This window comes from Neltuma alba, unplaced genomic scaffold, assembly GCF_004799145.2.
Source record: "Neltuma alba isolate B1F8T4 unplaced genomic scaffold, ASM479914v2 tig00012194_pilon, whole genome shotgun sequence".
Taxonomy (NCBI): domain Eukaryota; kingdom Viridiplantae; phylum Streptophyta; class Magnoliopsida; order Fabales; family Fabaceae; genus Neltuma; species Neltuma alba.
In genome coordinates, this window is record NW_021636734.1 from 410,031 (window position 1) to 418,645 (window position 8,615).

General features: G+C 31.4%; 1 long non-coding RNA gene across 2 annotated transcripts; it reads left to right on the forward strand.

Annotated features, from left to right (window-relative positions):
* Nucleotides 1-5,633: 5,633 nt before the first annotated feature.
* On the forward strand, nucleotides 5,634-8,612 carry LOC114724677 (uncharacterized). Of its 2 annotated transcripts, XR_003738341.1 has the most exons (5): nucleotides 5,634-5,685; nucleotides 5,769-5,893; nucleotides 7,614-7,722; nucleotides 7,936-7,992; nucleotides 8,549-8,612. It is a non-coding gene; the product is annotated as an uncharacterized LOC114724677 (long non-coding RNA). The 2 variants fall into 2 exon arrangements; XR_003738340.1 differs by lacking the exon at nucleotides 5,634-5,685 and having other exon boundaries at nucleotides 5,721-5,893.
* Nucleotides 8,613-8,615: the final 3 nt, after the last annotated feature.

Consider the following 8,615-nt stretch of genomic DNA (forward strand, 5'->3'; position numbering starts at 1 on the left):
ACATTAGTTTTCCATATAGACATATTTTTGTAACCTTTGTAATTCTTCGTAATCCTGTTTTGAATGAAATTATTAGATGTTGTATTTTAGCCGCATTCAAGCATTAACACAAGACTGAGTGAATAGGCAAGGAGAGAACACAAAAAAATGGAAAGAAAAAAAAACAGAGAGAGAGAGAGAGAGAGAGAGTTCATATCCTAATTTATAGAAATAGTTCCTTATAATTTAAATCGTCCATAACAAACAAATAATGGAACTCATTTACCTATAGATTGAGATAGGAATAGATATTTGGTGATGTAATGCTCCTAGAATAGGTATTTGCTTTTAGACAGAATATGGCAAATAGAGCTTCAAACTCTACTTGTTAAAGAGATAGATTAATTGGTTAAAAAAATGCCATTTGCTTAAATAAAAGAAATAATTTCATAATTAGAAAGAGAATGTTTTATGGTTATTAAAATTAATTTCTTTTTTTCCCCGATCACGAAAGGAATAGGAACATAGTTTCATTTTATGTTGGGTTAAAAAAATTAATTACATATTATAAATAAAAAGATGGCGTTTCTATTTGTTTGGAATAATAATGAAGGAAATAAAAATGTTAACATGGTATTCATAGCTTATTTGGATAACAATAACACTTGCTATTTTAATTGATTTTGAGTTGATTAACTTGTGATGACTGAAGAGCTGTAATTGTTTTATAGCATAACAAGTAGGGATAAGGTGAAAGTTTCATGGGATCTAAGAACCACAAAGGTGTTTATATTTTTTAGCGAAAAAAATCATTTTTTATAAACATATTTAATATTATGTTTTATAAATACATATACACATATTAATTATTTATTACTTATATTTTCTTATATATTGTTAATTATGTTCATAAAAAATATACTATCAAAAAATTTATTTCTTAAAATTAAATTGGGATAATTAATATATAAGTCCTTATAGTTTAACTGGTTTTTAATCAGGTCCCTATATTTTTTTTTCTTTTTATCAGATTCTTATACTTTCATATATTTTTAATCAAGTCCTTATAATTTTTTTTTATCAGGTCCTTATTGTTTTACTTTGTTTTAATTAGGTCCTTCTAGTTTCTATTCTTTATTTTACAAATAATAACATTTTACAAATAATAAATTATGTAACAATCTTATGTTAATATTCTTTTAAATTTTAGTTAAACAAATATATTATTATTTTCAATTCAAATTTTTATAATTATAAAATTCAAATTATAATAATAAATTTATCTAAAATTAAAATATGATTATAAATAATTTATATTTAAGCATAATTATTATTCTGATTATTTATTAATTACTAAATGATTATATTAATTATTTGTCCATTATATAATTATTAATTTAAAAATGAAATTAATTTTAAAGAATAAAGTTAATAAATAATTTTTCAAAAACTACAAAGCACCTAATTAAAAAATAAGTGAAACTATAAGGACCTGATAAAAAGAAGAAAAAAATAGAAGGACCTAATTAAAAACACACAAAGTAAAAGGATCTAATAAAAAAGAAAAAATTATAAGGATCTAATTAAAAATCAAATGAAACTATAAGGAGGAGATTAATTATCCCAATTAAATTATATTATAAAATCTATCTTTTATGTAATTATCATATTAACTTATACTCTTTTTAGTAAGTTGTACATATAAAAAGTAATTATAATAACAACTATCCAAACACTCTTACTTTATCATAATCACTTTTTCACAAAATTTTCATTCTTCATAAAATCTATTCTCCAGAATCTATTTTTCAAATTTTATCCAAACACTCCCTTATCCTACTAGGTAGAAATTTTTTTAAAAAGCTTGATTTAAAAAATTAAAAAAAATAGGATTAAAAGTTTTTAATTAATTTATATTACTTCTTCTCTTTATTAAAATTTTAAAACCCAACTTCTCAAAATTTTCAAATAAAACTCATTAAAAAAATTTTCCTTTCTCATACCAAACAATATCTAACTCTTGTTGATATATTTGCTTCTGTTTATTTTTTAGCAGCAGTGGGTATTTACCCCTGTGAAATCGTCAGAGTTTCAAGGAGTTTCGTTGTTAAACTTGCACTTAAAATATTTCTTTGACACTTGATTTGATTTTTTTAGTCCTGATGCCTTGTGGCGTTGTGTTAATTGTTGAATTATCATGTGAGTTTTAAATAATCATTTTTTTTAACAAAAAGCTGGATGACATTCACAGAATCAAAACAGAGCAAAGTACAAACAAGGCAACCTGTCTCGTTCCTACATCAACAGCCTCCTCCTGTATAAAAAGGGGGTCGTCTATTTTAATATTTATCATAGCGTGGGATATGATTTGTTGTTAATTTGGCTAGAGTGGCTTTGCTTACGGGCCAAGGACAAATAAAATGTTTTGTTTTTGGAAAAATTGCATTGTTGCATTAAATCTTTATGATGTACTGAGAAATATGTTGTTAGAACCTACTGTAATAATTACTAATTATTGTGCGTGAATTTGTTAATGACTACCCTTTTACTTGTCAATACATACTTTAAAAAAATGATGAGGGTAATTTAGTAATTAAACAAGTAAAGTTTTTTGATGAAATCATTGAGACTTCAAATTAATTTGATAATTTCAAGAATTTTTTTTGTACTTAATTTTCTTTGGTGCCACTTTAATACAATTTTCTCTCTGTTCTTTTGTGTCTTAAGAGGTGTTTAAATAAAAACAAAATCATAATTTTAAAAATGATTTTATGATGTATAAAAAAAATCCATTATAGAAATTGTCTTCACATGCGTAGAAATATTTTTTAAAAGTATTTTCAGAACAAAACAAACACCCATGTAATCTTAGTTTGCTTCCCAAAGTAAGAAAATGATATCATTAGCAACAAAGAAGCTAACTTAAACTTGAAAAAACAAAAAACTCTATTTAGTTTTTAATATAAAATTAAATAAATAATTTTTTCACCAGGAAATTAAATTAAATAATTTAAATTTATTAAAATATTTAGTTAAATTAGTTATTTATAATAAATATATGTTGTTATTCCTAAAATATATTTTCAATTATATATATTAGAATTATCTTTCAATGAGAACCTTCTTGATTTATATATAATTAATAATTATAAATTTAAGAGACAACTGAATTGAGATATTATGTGTAGATCAAGTTCATCTTTCAACTAATTTTTATATTAAAAAATAATAGGCAGTACATAGTTGGAAAAAAAAAAGCCACTAGAAATAAGTCAATAAATGACAAGGGTGATGAGTGGGGAATTGCTAGAAGTTAGATGACATTATTTTTTGCATCACCTCCCGATTTTAATTAAAAGACCTTATTTATAATTTATAAATGATATCTTATAATTATGATTGGATGTAGTATTTTTAACCAACCTCCACTCCTATTCTAGCTTCTGTTCTAAAAATAAGGGGGACATCACCTAACTCTCTTTGGAGAGATTCTTACACACACTGAGAGTGCCACATCATCCCAACTCTGTCCAATCAAAACACAGCAACTCAGCTTTTTTTATCCTTGTTGGCACCTAACTTGGCTGCTGACTCCCCTCTAAAAACACTCCCAGGTTGAAAAATAAACCTTAGATTGAAAAATGAAAAAACAAAACACGTAGAATATTTTCATTTTTCCCATGCTGTGCTTCGACTAGAGAGATTGAAAGCTTGAAGAATCGTGCCCCAACCCAGGAGGGAAATCGAAAAGAGTTCAAAGAGTATGCCCTACCTTAGCTTTGGACCTTGCTGCATCTTCTCTGTGAGCAGAGAGTTATCCGCTAGCGAAAGATAGCATTGTCAACAGAGAGTTGCATCACTAGCAGAGAGCCTCCCATCACGCCCCATTTTGCTCTGTATCTCTAGATTGTGTATTGAGCAAAGAAGGTTTGATTCGTACTTGATAAAGATTGTAGATTTTCTTAGTTCATGGAAGAAATGTGTTATTTGTGATAAGTTTTTTTGTACCTTATTTCACCCTTTGTATTTGATCTATTGTTTTTTATGGGGGTTGGTATAATCCCTCTCTATATTATTTTTCTGAACATCAAAAAAGTTTCTGCATTCTAGATTCGGTGATTTAGATTGAGTTTGATTTAGTTTCTGTTTTTATATTGAGTGACGCTGGAGGAGGAGGAGAGAGAGAACGAAAACTTACAACTTGTAGTTATGAGAAAGGATGAGAGAGTGTTGTGGTTCTCACGATTTCGGTCGACCATCTCGTCGCTGACTACAGGGGAATCGCCGCCGCCACTGCCGTCGCCTGTGGTTATGAGAAAGGATAGAGGGGTTTCCTTCTCATTGTTCCAGTCGAGTATCTAGTTGCCGGCTATAGGGGAGTCGCTGCTGCCGTGGAGAAGCTATAGAAGAGAGGGGAGAGGGGTTAGGGATGAGCTCCTCTGTGATGAAATCCACTTCCCTCTTCAATTTCATTTAGGGTGTCTTTTTTCTTTATAGGATTTGCCGGTTAGAATTATCAGTGCTTTTGGAGGGGAGTTAGCAGCCAAGTTAGGTGCCAACAAGGATAAAAAAAGCAGAGTTGCTGTGTATTGATTGGACAGAGTTGGGATGATGTGGTACTCTCATTGTATGTAAGAATCTCTCCTCTCTTTGAGTAATATTATCCGGTTTTAATTTTTAGAAAAAAAAAGGTGTTGTTGAAGTTGCGACGCGATAGACGGAAGTTTGTTGGCAGGAAACGGCAATGGACTTCCGTGAATGCAGCTGATATGCTTTTTTTCTGCAAACTTAGGTAATGATATGCTTTTATTATTCTTAGAAGGGATATCCTTTTAGTTTTACCAATATTTTCATACTCTTGAGAGTTGAGACAACATAACATGCTACCATAAGATATGGGTTTGGAACTTTTTCCTATATTTCCTCTCAATAAATTTTTCTACGCACAATGTCATTCATGTTTATCTAATTTAATTATATGTATTTATTATTGTCATTTAATGCTTTTGAAAAGAAGAACACGATCCTTCTTATAGTAGTAATTAAATTAATGATATATCTAATTTAAGGAGAAAATTCAGGTAGTTAAAAAGGGAGTGCTTTTGTAAGAATCCATTGCTTAAAAATTACAAAAACTTGAATATTCACAAGGGGCTCTTTTGCCCCCTTTATTTTGCATATTATAAATTAAGATTTGTGTGATTTTATTTCTTGGAAGTTCAAATGCAATTAAAAAGATGGTCAAGATGAAAAGCTGACTGTAGTTTATCATTAAAAATAGTTTAAAGAAAGAATCAATATTTTTTCTGGTAAAGTCTCGTGTATTAAAGCCCAGATCAGATAACAAGTCAATTCTGTTATCAATCAATTTTGATTAAAAAACACTGCATCCAACTCTCTTGATTTAATAACGCTAAATCTTCGCCAAAATTATTGAATTAAAATTATAATCACAACCAGTCAAAGAAAATAACGAGTCTTCGCTGGCAGAAAAAAATTACGAGTCAAATGATTGAACTAAAATTACAATCGCAACTCACAATTAATAAAAAAAAAAAACGAGTCACTGGAGACTAAATTGATTATTTATTAAGATCAGATTAAATTAAAAAATATCTTATTTCCTTTTTCAACGTTTTTGGAAAGAAGACAGTTGCTTTCAAGCTGTCACCGTTCAGTCTTGGGGTGGTTCCACTTCCATACCAGGTATACAACCCGTCAGATTGATACCCAATAAAAGAAAATCAAAACCACGTTCCTTCCTTCACTTTACTCTTTTCTCTCTGCAGATTCCAAGGCCTGGTATCTTGATCACCAGGCCCTTCTCAGCTATCGATTATTATTTCCTCACCTTTGATAAAGTTTCAGCCTTGAAATTTCTTAGCTCTCTCCCACCATGAACGATCTTCTATCGGTAACGTATCATTCTTAAAGTTGTTTTCTTGTTCCGTCATTGTTGATTTGCGGAGTCTTCTTGTTTGTTGGGAGGTATTTGGATGTTCTTGTTCTGGTCCTGCACTGATCTAGCATTGGCTATAGCGGGGTATTTAATTTCTTGTTGGTTGCGCGGTGGGCAATCTCAATGTGAGTTTTAGTTCATCTTCTGCTCTAGTCTTTCCGCTTTCTTCCAGAGAAAAGGCTGGAAATACGCAGCTGTTGGCTAACTGTGATGGATTTCAAATACTTTTCCCAAGTCGATCTATCAATTCAGCGGTCCTTTCTAGTTAATCAGGCTTTAGAAATTGGAGTTTCATTACCTGGACTGAACTACCGATCCTGCCTAAATGTCATATTTTGATTTGGCATACGACTACCACATTCTAATATGCTCATCCGAAATAAAAGATTACATGGACAATGAAATTTGATCTGGGTTCTAGGTAATATTCTCCTGCTTAGCAACGTTGTAACATTTCAAGTTCAGAAAAGGAGGAAATTTGCAAACGTGGCCATGCAGAAGAACAAAACTCTCAGAAAGGAGGAAAAATTCATTTTTAGAATTGCTTTTTGTCAAAGTGTTGCATTGGTTTCAAATCGCGGCCTTGTGCGAGAGAGGGGCTGCGGATCTATTCCAAGTCATGCTGCGAACGCATTCATAGGCATGTCTTTGCCTTTGGGTATGTCAGGAGATTGAGGAGAATGGAGAGGAAAGGAAGGAATTAAAATTAAAATTTTCATATTTTAATATTGGGATGTAAATCTAACCTTTTTTCTTACCTTCCTTCTCATTCATTTTCCTCTATTCAAACATACTATTGAGGGGAAAAAAATGTTAGATTTACACATAGATTAAAGAAAATGTAATATTTGACAAAACCACACTTACAACTCCTTTAATTTTACTCAGATCTTGATTTAGTTCCAGAAATTTATTTTGGTATAATATATCCATCGCAGTTTAAAAAAAGGTTCAATCTCATCCTTTGCCTATCTATGTTAACTCCATTATCTGAGGTGTCCTTTATAGGCTGAATGATGACGCTCAAAGGCGAAAAACTGTTAGTCATTATGACGTAGTTCATGATAAAATTTTGGAACTAAATGGAAGGTCGAGTAATATTTGGTGCCTAAATTGGTGCTTTTGCTTGAATCATTTGTTTCAGTGTGAGGAATGTGAGTGTTTTATAGTTGACATTTTTTTGGTACGTAGAAAGTTCATCAGATAGGGAAACTGCACATTGATCTTTTATTTCCAATATCCTGTATTGAATGCAATGAGATTCATAGCTCAGTTTTGTAAACTGGATTATGGAGGAGGAGGAAAAACTGAATACAGTTGCTCCACTAAATATTTGCTTCTCCTGATGGTTGGTCAGGTAACAATATTCATCCTTTGGATTGGAGTTGGGTAACTTCATGACGTTTGCCAAAGATGTGTTGGTTTGAAATGACTACAAAGTTCTTGAGGCAAAATGCTTCTTGGTGCTTTACATTTTACATTTTTGTTAGATAAATGCATGCTTCAATGATATGGCTTAGTGTAGTATTTTAGTTTTTTGGTAATTTACTCGGAGTTTAGGACGTGCAGATAGCAGCTGCAATATGAACGGGCATCTCATATTCTAGTGCGGCCATTCTCCAGTTCTGTGGCTTATATTTGAGTCATATATGCTGACGATCAGATCTATTTGTAGGATTCATTTGAGATCCCTCGCGAGCAAGGTAATGGTGGTGGAGATATTGAGCTAGGTGCGAATGCAATGAATTCAACAGATACGGGCTTGGATAACTCTCTTCAAAAAGGTATTCATAAATTCGTTGAATATGTGTGTTTTGCTTAGCATGACCTATTCCATAACCTCTTCTTAATTATTCTGATTCTTCTGTTTAATTAATTCGTCTTGTACATTTATTGATATAAACTTCATGTTTCACTGAAAAAATAAAAATAAAAATAAAATATGGTCAGTCATTTTGCATGTCTCAATTTGAATATTACTGTGAACTGGTTTCCAGGTTCAGGAGCTTGATAAGCAATATGCAAAGCTGGATAAGCTTCTAAAACAGCTCCAGGTATGGTTGTTCCACTTTCTTGCACTTGGCCACTGTTTGCTGTCTTCCATATCTATGAACATGTATTGAGTTGATTGTTCTTGCCTCCTGAGATTTCTAATATGTTTGTGAAATGATATGGAATATGATGCATGATAAATTGGCATTAAAGGCATGGTATTGATTTAAGTGTAATGTGCATCGTCTGGATGGACAAGTTTGTTCACCATGGTCAATCAATCTGTATAAACGGCAGTGATAGGATGGGTCATAATCAACACTTGTGGAAGCCTAGAATTGCAATTTTCTAGAGTTCTCTAATACTTTAATTCTTGCAACAAATGAACAAACTTGTCAGAACGAACAGTTTATTTGCATTTACTTGGGCAAGAGGGGGGGGGGGGGGAGCCAGACGACAGCATTTGGATTTTCTTTTTCTGTCTTCCAAAGCACTAGAAAAAAAACTTGAGTGTTGCTTGGTAGTTTCACGACTAATTATTCTATTGCAGTTGCCTCTATATTCTGAACTAGACTAAACAAGTGCTCTGATAATTTTGGTGTTAAAACGTTTATGCAGGGTGCCCATGAGGAATCCAAAGCTGTAACCAAGGCTCCTTCCATGAAAAGTTAGTCCAACCTATTTT